Raw genomic sequence first — 14,253 nt, forward strand, 5'->3', positions numbered from 1 at the left:
GTGACCTGACTGCCTTACAAATTAAGTCCCAGTCACAGCTGCTTTCTGTCAGCCAGGGGTGAGGCTAGCTGGAACGCGATTCCCTCAGTCTGACCAGGTCTAAAGATTCCCCATGTGGGCACCAGCAGAATTCTGCCCCATCCTGTTTTTCCCTCTGCCCAGGTTGCCATGGTTGTCAATGCAAAATTTCATAATCACTTCACTCTCCACCCCACCCCACCCCAATCTGGGCACACAGATTCCCTCTCCATTTAGTGGGCTGGTTCCACACTGTCAAGGTATTGGGGGCAGGTGGCATTGGCAATGCAAGACTATTTTCTCTGCCATCTTCACTCCCTGAAACACTGTTAATACCAGATAGTATGATCACTGACCTGACTTTTGATTATTTGCAGGTGTTTCCTTATATGCACACTTGTTGGATTTGGTGTTTGTGAGGAGGGATGATCACTGAAGGTTTCATTTCAGCCATCTTTCTCTGTCCCCTCCTCATTCCTTTTTATTGCTAAATAATATTCCATTGTATACATATCATATTTTGTTTATTCATTCATCAGTTGACAGACACTTGGTTTGTTTCTAGTTTGTGGCTGTTATGAGTAATGCTGGTATGAATATTCACGTACAAGCTTTTGTGTGGACATATATTTTCAATTGGGAGGGTGGTATATGCTTAGAAATGGGATTGATGGGTCATATGGTAACTCTAAGTGTAACATTTTCAGAAAATGTCAGATTGTTTTCCATCAGCAGTATATGAAGATTCTGACTTCTCCACATCTTTACCAACACTTTTTATTTACTGCTTTTTTAGAAAACAAATTTTAGCTATCCTACTGGTCATGAAGCAGTGTATCATTGTGGGTTTGATTTGTATTTTCCTAGTGTTGAATGATGTGAGCATATTTTCATGTGCTTATTGGCCATTTGTGTATGTTTTTGGAGAAATGTTTAAGTGTTTTGCCCGTTTAGAAGGTAGATTGTTTTGTTGTTGGAGTATTTCTTTCTGGATAGTATAGGGACTCCAACCACAGAAACTGCCAAAATGACAGAAATGGATTTAGAATATAGATGGAAAATAAGATTAATGGACTTGAAGAGAAGTTTGAAAATCAACAATAACAATAACAACAACAAAAACGAGTAAATATTTCAGGAAATCAATGAAAATATGAAGAAGTTACTAGAGAGCTAGACAACATACAAAAGGATATAATAGAACTCTTAATATAAGAGTCATTTAGGAAATTTCAAAACAAAAAAAGTTTTAACAACAGACTAAATCAAGAAGAAAAAGAAATCTCAGAGCTTGAAGACAATGCTCTTTAAATAACCCATGCATTCAAAGAGGCAGAGAAAAGTATTAAAAAGTCCAAGAAATCACCAAGAGAGATCATATGTTACTATAATTTGAAACTGACATTCAAATTATAAGTATTCCTGAGGAAGAAAAAGGAATAACAAAATGTATGGAAAACCTATTTGAGGAAATTATTGAGAAAAACTTCTGTGGTGTCACCAGAAATTCAAACATACAGACACAAGATGGATGTTGAACATCAGGAAGATTCATAGCAAATAGTTTTTCTTCAAAACAGATAGTAATCAATCTGACCAAAGTCGTAATGAAGGAGAAAATTTTGAAAGCAACATGACAAAAGCATCAAATAACTTGCAAAGAAAAACTCATAAAACTAACTTCAGACTTCTCAACAGTAACCTTACAAGCCAGAGTAGTTTGGGGCCCCTTCTTCAATCAACTTCAACATAACAACTGCCAGACTGAAACTTTGCATCTTGAAAAACTAAGTTTCACAATTGATGGAGAAATTAATTCTTTTTCTGAGAGGCAAACACTGAGTGAATTTGCCATGACCAGATCTGCCCTGCATAAAATACTCAGAACAGCACTATATACAAATCAGCACAACAGATGCCCACCAATAGAAATAGCAAGAGATAAAGCAAAACAATTAGGGACTACACAACAGGATGAACAAATCATGATTCCACATATCAGTGCTATCAATTAATGTTCATACTGAATGCTCCTCTCAAAAGACATAGGATGGATGAATGCATAAAAAAACCCACAATCCAAGAATATGCTGCCTCCAGGAAACACATCTAAATCATAAAGACATACACAAAGTCAACATGAAAGGATGGGAAAAAATATCCCACACAAATGGAAATCAAAGGAGAGCAGATGTAGCTATTCTAATATTAGACAAAATTGACTTTAAGCCAACAAAGGTAAAGAACAACAAAAAGAATCGTTATATAATTTTTAAGGAACATTAAACATTAACACCTTAACACTCAATACCAAAGCCAGAAAAGTACAAGAAAACACAACAAAGAAAACACAACAATCCTAAATATGTAGATATGCCCAATACAGGAGATCCCAGATACATGAAGAAAATTTTACTAGAGCTAGCCAAAGCAGTAAATAGCAACATTATAATTGCCAGTGACCTCAGCACCCCTCTGTAAGAGCTAGACAAATCATCAAAGCAGAAAATAAATAAGGAAACAATGAATGTAAATGAAACTCTAAATCAAATGGATCTTGCAAACATTTACCAAACATTCTACCCTAAAACTACAGAATACACATTCTTCTCAGCAGCACATGCAACATTCTCCATGACTGATAATTTCTTAGGCCAACAAACAGGTCTCAACAATTACAAAAACATGAAACTCATACCATGTACCTTTTAAGACCAGACCAGAATAAAAGTGGAAATCAATCAGAAGAGAAATGCTTAAACATACTCAAAATTATTGAAATGTATAAACCTGCTGTTGAATGATTATTGGGTTAGAATGAAATCTAAAAAATCTTTGAACTGATAAGAGGTACAAACTATCAAAATCTATGGGACCCAGCAAAAGCATTCCTCAAGGGAAAATTTATGGCCTCACAAATGCCTACATCAAAAAGATAGAACAATCACAAATGGACAATCTAATGTCACACCTCAAGGAACTAGATAAGGAAGAACAAACCAAACCCATAGCTACCAGAAGAAAAGAAATAATGAAGGTCAGAGCAGAACTAAATAAATTTGAAAACAGAAAAACATTACAAAGGATTAATAAAACAAAAAGTTGGTTCTTTAAAAGATATACAAATCAACTGACCTCTTGCTAGATTAACCAAGAACAGAAAAAAGGACCCAAATGTGCTCATTCAGAAATGAAAAAGGTGACATTACAGGTAGTCCCAGAGTTACAAACATCTGACTGACCTACAACCTGCATTACGAATGGAGGCTATTACAGGTAGTAGGTAAATGTACCAGTTTCAACTTACAAATTCAACTTAAGAAAAATTCTACAGAACTTATTTTATTTGTAACCTGGGTATTGCCTGTACAACTGATAAATGGAAATACAACAATCATTCATGACTTTATGTAAATCTCTACATGCATAAACTAGAGAATGTAGAGAAAATGGGCACATTCCTAGAAAGACACAACCTCCCAGACTCAACAAGAAAGAAATAGAACTCTTAAACAGACTAAAAACACAAATGGAGATTAAAACACTAAGGAAAGCCCTCCCAACAAAACATGCCATGGAACAGATGGCTTTGTAAAAGCCAGATTCTATCAACCTACAAAGAAGATCTGGTACCCCAGTGCAGAAATTATTCCATAATATTGAGAAGGAGAGAATCCTATCCAACTCTGTCTATGAAGCCAACGTCACCTTGACACCAAAGCCAGAAAAGTACACAACCAAAAACTATAGACTAATATTCTTTATGAATATAGATTCAAAAATCTTCAATAAAATACTAGCAAACCAAATTCAATAGCATATCAAAAAAGGAATCCACCAGGACCAACTGGGTAACATCCCAGGAATACAAGGATGATAAATGTGATTCACCACATAAACAAAAGCAAAAACAAAGACCATATAATTCTCTCAATAGATGCAAGAAAAGCATTTGATATAATCCAGCATGATTTCATGATTTAAAAAAAAAACTTCAACAAACTAGGCATAAAAGAAACATATCTGAGAATTATAAAACCCATATATGATAAACCCATAGTGAACATCATACTAATTGGGGAAAAATTAAAAGCATTCTCTCTATGAACTGGTAGAAGACAAGAATACCCACTGTCATCATTTATATTCAACATAGTGCTAGAAGTCCTAACAATGGCAGTCAGACATAAGAAGAATGTTAAAGAAGAATACACATTCTTAAATAAGGAAATAAGGAAAGAGGTCAAACTACCACAAACCCCAAAGATTCCACCGAAAGTCTCCTGATAACAAATAAATTTACCAAAGTCTCAGAATACAAAATCCATACACATAAATCAGTAGCATTTCTATTTATAGTCAAGCCAGGAGTCAAATCAAAAATTCAATAACATTTACAATAGCTACAAAGAAAATAAAATACCTAAGAATATACTTAACCAAGTAGGTGAAAGATCTCTTCAGGATAACTACAAAACTCTCAGGAAAGAACTTGCAAGGGATATAAACCAATAGAAAAACATATCATGCTCACATATAGGCAGAATTAGCATTGTTAAAAAATCGACACTACCCAAAGTGATGTACTAATTCAATGCAATCCATGTCAAATTGCCAAAGTCATACTTCACAGATCTAAATAAAATGATTCTGCACTTTGTTTGGAACCATAAAAGAGCCCAACTAGCCAAAGCAAGCATGAACAAAAAGAACAAATCTGGAGGCAACTTATTACCAGACTTCAAACTATACAACAAGTCTATGGTAACCAAAACAGTATGGTATTAGTACAACAATAGAGACATAGACCAACAGAGAACCCAAATATAAAACTATCTACTAAAACCAATGTATCTTTGACAAAGAAGACAACACACACTGGGGAAAAGAAGCTCTATTCAATAAATGGTGCTAGGAAAATTGGATAGTGACATGTAGAAGAATGAAAAAGAACCCCTTACCTCTCACCACTCACCAAAATTAATTCAAGATGGATAAAAGACATAGATCTAAGGCATGAAGCCATAGAATTCTAGAGGAAAATGTATAAAAAATTCTTCTAGATATCAGTCTAAGCAAAAAATTGATGACTAAGAACCCAGTACTAATCCTGATAACAACAAAAGTAAATAGATGGAATCTGATTAAACTAAAATGTTTCTGCACAGCTAAGGAAACAATCAACAGATACCCTACATAATGAGAAAAAATATTCTCAAGTTGCACTTCTTATAAAGTGCTAATAACCAAAATTTACAAAGAACTCAAGCCAATCAGCAAGAAAAAAAACAATCTTATTACAAAGTGGGCAAAAGCTTTTCAAAAGAAGAGAGATAGGGACGTTACTTAACAAATGCAAACATTGTAACATAACTGTACCCTCTGAAATTTTTTTTAAAGATAAAAAAGACAAAAGAATAAGTAAAAGAATTCATGAAAGTAAAAAACAGAAGAAGAAGAAAAGAGACAAATGGCCAATAAACATATAAAAATTGCTCAATGTCACTAATCATCAGGGAAATGCAAATTAAAAACTACAATGAGATATCACCTTGCCACAGTCAGAATGGCTTATATTTAAAAAGTCCAAAAACAATAGATGCTGGCATGAATGCAAAGAGGAAGGGGATGCTCATACGCTTTTGGTAATACTGAAAAGCAGTACAACCTCCTATGAAGAATGGTATGAAGATTCCTCAAAGGACAAGTACAGCTACCATTTGATCCAGAAATCCCATGACTGGGTATTTACCTAAAGGAAAAGAAGACTTTTCATCAAAAAGACATGTGCACTCAAATTTTTATTGTAGCACAATTCACAATTGCAGAGATGTGGAATCAACTCAAGTACCCATCAGTTCATAAATGGATGAATAAAATGTGAGATAGCTTTACCATGGAGTACTAATCAGCCATAAAAATGATGATACCTTTTGTATCATCAAAAATGAATTAATACCTTTAGTAAGACACTGGATGGAACTGGAGACTATTCTCCTAAGTGAAATATCTCAAGAATGAAAAAACAAACAACAACAACAAAACACCACCTGGACTCACTATTAAATTGGAACTAACTGATGAGCAAACATGTGCACAGAGGGAAGTAAAACTCAGTGGAAATCAACCAGGGGGGTTGATTAACCTAATAGGTGCTATGAATGCTGGGTCATGGTCACACCAATAGCCAGACTCAAACATTACAAAAGCAATTCCTGGACACCCCGAGTGTAGTGGTATGATGCAAGATTCCCACAAAAGCGAGTCATGTAACCTAAAGCATTTGTACCCCCTTAATATTGTGAAATTTTAAAAAGGGAATCTGTATGTCAAATAAGAATAGCTATAGACATAAGTAATTTTATGCAAAACCTATGTAACTTATGGTGCGAATATTTAAACATAAATTATTATAAACATATTAACACTTCATTGTGAAATTCATAAAAAAATGCATAGTTCTTACAATTCTCCCATTTACCAAACAATAAAAAAACACATATTATCGTATCTGTGTAATACTGTATTACAAATAGAAAAACTAGCCAGGTGTTGTGGCAGGCACCTGTAGTCCCAGCTATTTTGGAGGCTGAGGCAAGAGGATTGCTTGAGCCCAGCACTTTGAGGTTACAGTGAGCTGTGATGCCCCAGCACTCTACTCAGGGCACACAGTGAGACTCTGTCTCAATAAATGAATAAATAAATATAGGTAAAAATTTGAAAACACTAGGATAGCATGTTCAGATCACTGTTACAGGTGAATTTTAGTAATTTGCGTATTTCTTAAAGAGATTTGAAACTAAATTTCTTTTCTGCGAATTTATCTTATAATTAATTAAGTGAATAATTCGCATATGCTATTCTTTTTGGGAAATTGCCTTTTTTAATGGGCTGGCATTGCCGGGCAGTTTGCTCTCCAAAGCAGCTGCTGCACTCAAGGTCATTTGTTAAGGTATAGCTTGTTTCTCTCTCACGATGTTTCATACATGACTAGGGTTGTGTTGAATAAGCTAGAGCATAGTATGCCTAACAGTTGTTTTTATCTTGTAATTTTATATATCTTTGCCCAAAATAGATTTATTCAAACATTTGAAAGAACAATTAGTTGATAGAGTTAGGAAGTGTTTCAGACAGTTCATATAAGTGAATCAAATTTTTTAAAAGGTGTGTAAGAACTTTAAAAAAGAAAAGCACCATAAAAACAAATGGAATTTTTTCTATTATCAAGGTATTAGTATTGAAATAGGTAATATTTAACAGCTCAGTAAGATCTTGGCATTTACATTTCTCCTTTTTGACAATTATAGAAGCTAAGAAAGTAATATTATAAAAGATTTTTCTATAATCATTGTAGTATTTCTAATTAACACCCCCTTTTTACACATGGAGAGCTGATAAATCAAAGTGACGCTCAGAGAAGTAAGACCTTATTTTGTTTTTAACCCTCAGGATAATAGCCAGGTCATGTGCCATGAAAGAGGCAGGAATAGTGTTACAGCGCACATTCACAAATCCAACGTTGGGCTAGGAGGGAAGGAAAAAAATGCTCCCTAGATCAAAGGATTAAGAAAGGACTTACATTTAAAAAACCACCTGCAGCTGCATGTTTGTTGTGTAAGTGGCACTCGGTGCTCCTTGGCCATGATGTGGGGAACTCTCATTGTCCACATTAGCCTCCACAGAAGTTTTGTTGAAAGCTCTCCCCAAGGAATACTTCTGCATTTTGTTTCTGCTCTCGCTTAATGGTGGTAAATGGATTAACACAGTAGTCTCTGATAGTATGATGGATGGAGCCAGAAGAGCAATTTTCTAAACACCCTTTCCTTATTTGATGGATGTTTCCATTGCTGTCTCTTCCCTCGGGGCTCTTTGTCCACAAAATCTCTCTTCTGAAAAGAGTTTTCATTGCATACTATTAGTACCGAGTGGATTTATGGTATCCTCTCCTGCAAACAGCCTTTCTGCCATTCTGTCGGTAGTATTGTCTCTGGCATTCTATACAAAATGATGTCCTAGCTCCTTGATCCAAAGATCTCTGTGTGAACTGTGTGAACATTTTTAAGTATGATACAAAATTTAGCTCCTAAGTACAACTCTGACTTTCTCCCAGCAAGATCAAAGTATAGCTGAAACTCTTACCATAAATCCTGTAGCACTTCTTTGCTATCATCAGCACCTTCATCAAAAATCTTGTTTTGTTCTATCATAAACCTCAGTGGGGGCTAAAGTATACATCTTGATAACACTAATCGTCATAATTAGGGACTCCTGTCCTACATGCTCCTGAAGCATGTAGGGCCCTTTGATGGATGGGAAGGAAGTTGTCAAGAGCAGTGAGCAAAGACACCAAATTTGGGAGAGGGGCATTTGGTGTGAGGTGGAGACTTTGAAAATAGTTACCAGCCATCCAGCTGAACCTAAGAAGAAGATTCTGTACTTAAATAATTGGGCCCACCAACCCAGGAATGGATTAACAAGCTGTGGTATATGTATACCATGGAATACTATTCAGCTATTAAAAAAAACGGAGACTTTACATCCTTCGTATTAACCTGGATGGAAGTGGAAGACATTATTCTTAGTAAAGCATCACAAGAATGGAGAAGCATGAATCCTATGTACTCAATTTTGATATGAGGACAATTAATGACAATTAAGGTTTTGGGGGTGGGGAAGGAAAAGCAGAGAGAGGGAAGGAGGGAGGTGGGGTGGGGCCTTGGTGTATGCCACACCTTCTGGGGGCAAGACATGATTGCAAGAGGGACTTTACCTAACAAATGCAGTCTGCGTAACCTGGCTTATTTTACCCTCAATGAATCTCCAACAATTAAAAAAAAAAAAAAAACGGTGAACAGGTAACACAAAGAAAATTTCCCTTTTGAAATCTGGAAACCAGAACCAGCTTCCAACTGAAGGTCTTTGAGAACAATTCATTCTGGTCATAGTCCTCTTACCACCTGGCCATGTAGAGAGCAGTAAATAACAGATAACAGATAATGAAGTTGGATAGGCCCAGGGACAGCTCCATCCTGAATTTTCCTGGTAACCCACACATGGTGAAGAACAGATCCAAAATTTTATGCCCATATATAGAATGTAAAACTTTCCTGAAGGTAAGAACTGACATCTGCTAGAAAGATCTTTAAAAAATAGTGAGGAAACTTACATTGAAAAAAATGCAATGTTTCAATCACCAGCTGGGAAACATGGAGCTAAATCTTTTCAGTATCACCCCTGGCACAGAGTCAAGGAAGGAGACTACATTCTTTCTTTGCCAGATTATTCGTCACTCAATACCCAGGGGAGAAGATAGATTATATAGTATGTTAGCAGCAGACACTGTATTAACGTTGTTGGAGACCACCAACTCACCATCAGTCCTCCTGCCTAAGATGTAAATCTTTGAGTCCAAATGCTATCCCCTGCAGAAGGAGGAAAGGAGAATGGACTCTTGAAATGATAATATTTTAACTTATGCAGATTTGGAAAATTACTGAGTGGCCTGGATAGAATATCTGCTTTTAGGCAAACAGTGAAATGCCAAGTGAGATCAAATCGAGGTGTAGAAGTAAAGATCCTTGGGGTCCTTTGTCTTGAAGTAACTGTGAAATTTAAGAACCTAAAAGATATATTCCTTTGGTTTCTGAAGAATATAATAGGGTACCAAGAAGAAGTAAGATAGTTTGTCCTTTAAGGGAAAATGTGGGAAAGAGCTGGCAAGAAAATTATTAATATAAGAAAGTATATTGGGTGGAGCCTGTGGTTCAGTGAGTAGGGTGCTGGCCCTATAGACTGAGGGTGGTGGGTTCAAACCCGGCCCGGGCCAAACTGCACAAAAAATAGCCAGGCATTGTGGCAGGTGCCAGTAGTCCCAGCTCCTCCGGAGGCTGAGGCAAGAGAATCACCTAAGCCCAAGAGCTGGAGGTTGCTGTGAACTGTGACACCATGGCATTCTACCAAGGGTGACAAAATGAGACTCTGTCTCTTAAAAAAAAAAAAAGTGTATTAAAATGTTTCCCATTTTAAGAGAAATAGTAGATTCACAAAAACAAATCTTGTGTTAAAGCTAAAGGAAATAGGAACTGAGATTGTCTATCTGTGAAAATGTTGTCATCTGGAAGATTTTTAAGAGCAGATTCCAGAAAAGCAAATTTTCATAGATTCCTGGACAATTTTACTCCAAATTAAGCCTACATCTCAGTGGAAGGAAAAAGTACTGGGTTTGGAATGGAGAAGAAATAAAGAAGAACTAATAATAAACTGTGGAACCTTGAAATGCCCAAGTCTACAACTTGCCTGATTTATACCTTATTGAAGTGACACAATTCTGTCACACCCTAGTTTATGTGTTTCAGATGACTCATTAACAACTCAAGGAGGAGGATGTGCTATGAATCCAAGCAAAGGGGGGAAATTATTTTTCAAGATAGAGAATCCATCAATAGCAACTTCTCAGATGAATGTTTTACTATATTATTATCTCACCTTTGGCTACCAGGGAAATGTTAGGTTTAAAGAAGGTTTTCAGTGGACTATGAATAATGAAAGAATAATTTTTTGAAAATAGTTTCAGCTATGGCTTTAATAACCAGAAATTCTATTTCTCTGATACATTAGACTAGCAATCAAGATTTTAACAACTTGCCTTTAAAAAAAATCCTAATTCCAAAATGAAACGCAGCAATGCAGCTAGTTATCTTTTATTGTTGTCTCGAATAGCCTCCTTTCATTCATGCATTTCAATATCTTTTCTGAAAACAAAGGAATGGACTAAAGTGAAATAAGCCCCCAAATTCTACCTTACGTGAACTGTCATTGAGAGATTTCTAGTAAGTTAACTTCATCTGGTACTAAAAAGTAAAATTTATAAAATCCTGGAGGAAAATTCCAGTCCCCATTTCCTTTCTTTCATTAGAAGTTAAGACCCACTTCCTCAGGTACTATTTTATGTAGAAAACTTGCTTTGCAGAACCAAAGATTAAAATCTTTTGTCTTGGCCATATATGAACATGATTTTCAGCCATTGTGTGGAAACTATTGCAAAGCACTGAAGAACTCTTTTACACCTTCGTACTCTGACTAGCACAGCCCACATCTAAGTGTGCTCGAAATCCAAGGGAACATAGTGAAAAACAATAATACTAAATTATCTTCATCACCAGCCCTTTCAGATATTTCATGAGTGTGCGAGAAATTAAAATCACAATGACTTTTTCAAAGAAGAAACTTCTTTGTCACTTATGTTTGTTTTCAAGAACTTACCATATGGTGAGAGTACTAAATCAGTCCTTTATTATTGTAATCAGTAATAACAAATGGAAAATGAAGTCCAAAGAAACTGAACCCAGGATGACTCACTGGCAGATGAAAAGGCTGTCAGAGGTAACCTGACATCTTGGCAGACGGAGCTGCTTCAGTTGTCTGTCATTCCCACTCCCTGCCCCTCATCTCTTCTTCCACTGCTATCCACTTCCTAATGACTGCTTTCATCCCCTTTTTTCTGGAACAAACAGAGCTGCTTCTAACTGGATTTCCTGTCTCATGATCTCTTCCTTCTAACTCATTTTAACACTTTGTTTTCCCAAAGTATATTTTTATCACTTTATTTTCAAAACTATTAATTTAAATTTATGTTACAAAAAAGACATACAGAGGCCTTCATAGAATTGCATCCTGCTATATCTCCTCTTCTTTATTTTCTTTCAGAGATAGAATTTAGCTCTGTCATCCGGCCTAGTGCCATGGCCTCAGTCTAACTCACTGCGATTTCAAACTCCTGGGTTCAAGCAATTCTCCTGCCTCAGCCTCCCAAGTAGCTGAGACTATAGGTGCAAACCATTAAGTCCTGGCTAATTTTTCTTTTAGTAGAGATGGATGGGGTCTGGCTCTTGCTCAGGCTCGTCTCGAACTCTTGAGCTCAAGAGATCTGCCCTCCTTGGACTCCCAAAGTGTTAGCATTACAGGTGTGAGCCACAGTGCTGGCCTCAATCTCACTTGAAACTGAGGCCCAGAGAGGTGAACCTAATGGCTCATAACTACAGTCAAATACTCTTTTCACCAAGAACTTTCAAAAAAGTATCCAATGTATTCAATACTACTATGAAATCAGTATATAATCACCTACACATTCATAGGAATGGTAAAACATAACTATAATCCAGGAAGAAGGAGTTAAAAGGAAGGGGAGGGGAGGGAAGGGGAGGAGGGAAGCCAAGGGCAGGAGGGAGCTGGGAGGAGGGAGAGAATCTTGGGGGACCTAACCTAACCTAATGTGCTAATGCAATGATACATTTCTAAACCGTTAAGAATAGAGTACGAAAGTCTTACCACAACAAATCAGTAAGCAAAGAGATGGTTATGTTAATCAGTTAGATGTAAACATTCCGCATTGTATATCAAATCAGCAATGGTACCTCATAAATGCATTAATGTACATAGTTATGATTTAATAAAGAATAAAAAAAGAACTTTCAAGTGTGTTCTATTATATATTGCACCTGCTGCTGAATTCTTCTTCTCATTCCAGGGTCTCAGCATCCTCTTGCTCCCTGTCTATCCAACTTTATTTTCTATTATCTCAACTCCTATCTCTAATATCAACTTTAGTTCACACAATCTCAACACGTATTTCTGACATTCCTGCTTTCCGACACTGCAACTCCTACCTAAACTTCTCTGAACACAATCAGTAATAAATAATTGGTTAAAATTTTCTGTTCCTTAACACCACTGCATAACTTGAATTCAAATTGTCTGCAATTTTACTCTCTTTCTAAATTTTAAGCAGCAAACAGTATCTAAAAATGTATATATTTCCCTTATTTCCAAAGGAAACAACATACATTTGGCTATGATGTTATTAAAATTAAAATCTTCATGTACTTTCAGAGCCCAAGCAAATAATTTCTCACCAAAATTAAAACTGTTAACTAGGAATGCAGGGTGGCCATTAAATTGCACATAAACTTTGTGGCCAGTTACACCCAGTTCCCTTTCTGTTTTACAACAGAGAAACCATGTATTTGGAAATACCATGAAAACTAATCTGATTCATGTAAAAGGTTTATTTCAATTCGAAAAACATTCAGCTTGAGGTACCTGCTGTGGTTGATTTTGGCATGGAGGAAATTTATGCTAAATTTGAGTCTCAGAAAATTAGCAAAACATACTGGCAGCTGGTGTCTCCAGGGAGATATTTGCTAGGGGGTCTTGGGACAATCAAGAAAATTATGTTTCACTGTGGTCCATTAGCAATTTTGGAACCTTGGACTCTGATGGAGCGTTTGAAGGACACCATCAATTACTATGTGATATCAGACACCATGATGATGTAATGGATTTACAGTTTTTTGATCAGGAAAGAATTGGAGCTGCATCATCAACCGGCTATGTAACAATTTTCCTTCACCATCTAAATAACCAGACTCTGTCAGTCAACCAGCAATGGATAACAGCTCACTACCGCACAGGTCCAGCCAGGCCTTCCTATAGCAGCGCCCCACATACAGGTGTTGTGTGTGACAACTCAGAAATTGTCATGGTTGGAGAGGGTGGACAAATAAATCTCTTCAGAGCTGATCACAAGGAAGCTGTAAGAACCAGACACAAGGCAGATAGCAGTCCACTCTGTGCTATAACCTTCCTTTGAACTCCTGGGATTCTTACGGTAAATTCAATTGAGCAGTTAAAAATATGAGATTTCAGACAAAAAGGAAATGAGCCTTCTCAGATATTACCATTGGTGACCGAGTGCCACTCCACTGTGTTGATAGACATCCCAGTAGCATGTTGTAACTACTGGCAACCAGGATGGAACGTTGTGTGTTTGGGATGTTAGACAAGGGACTATGTCTGCGTCTCTGCTGAAGGCTCATGAAGCTAAAATGTGGGAAGTTCACTTTGACCCACCCAACCCAGATCATCAATTTACTTGATCTGAAGAGGGGTCCCTCTGGCACTGGGATCCTTCCACAGATGTGCCTGAAAGGTCATCACTCTTTCTCCAAGGAGGAAGAAGTAGTACTTTTTTTGTCTCATAGCATTAGTAACCAAGCTAATGTTCAGCAGTCTCTTAAGTTCCTGGCTCAGCACGGATCCTGCAAAAGACCGTATTGAAATCACAAGCTAACTTCTCAGTTCTATCTGCCTGTGAACAGAATCGCAAGCTTACTTCCCAGTTCTATCTGTCTGTGAACAGTTTGGAAGTTTTAGGTCCTTGTCTTGTTTGTGGAACTG

At 36.7% G+C, this 14,253-nt stretch overlaps 1 pseudogene; it reads left to right on the forward strand.

The window, feature by feature from the left end:
- Positions 1–13,136: 13,136 nt before the first annotated feature.
- On the forward strand, positions 13,137–13,855 carry LOC128567472 (nucleoporin Nup43-like; annotated as a pseudogene).
- Positions 13,856–14,253: the final 398 nt, after the last annotated feature.

Source organism: Nycticebus coucang, chromosome 16 (assembly GCF_027406575.1).
Source record: "Nycticebus coucang isolate mNycCou1 chromosome 16, mNycCou1.pri, whole genome shotgun sequence".
Lineage (NCBI taxonomy): Eukaryota > Metazoa > Chordata > Mammalia > Primates > Lorisidae > Nycticebus > Nycticebus coucang.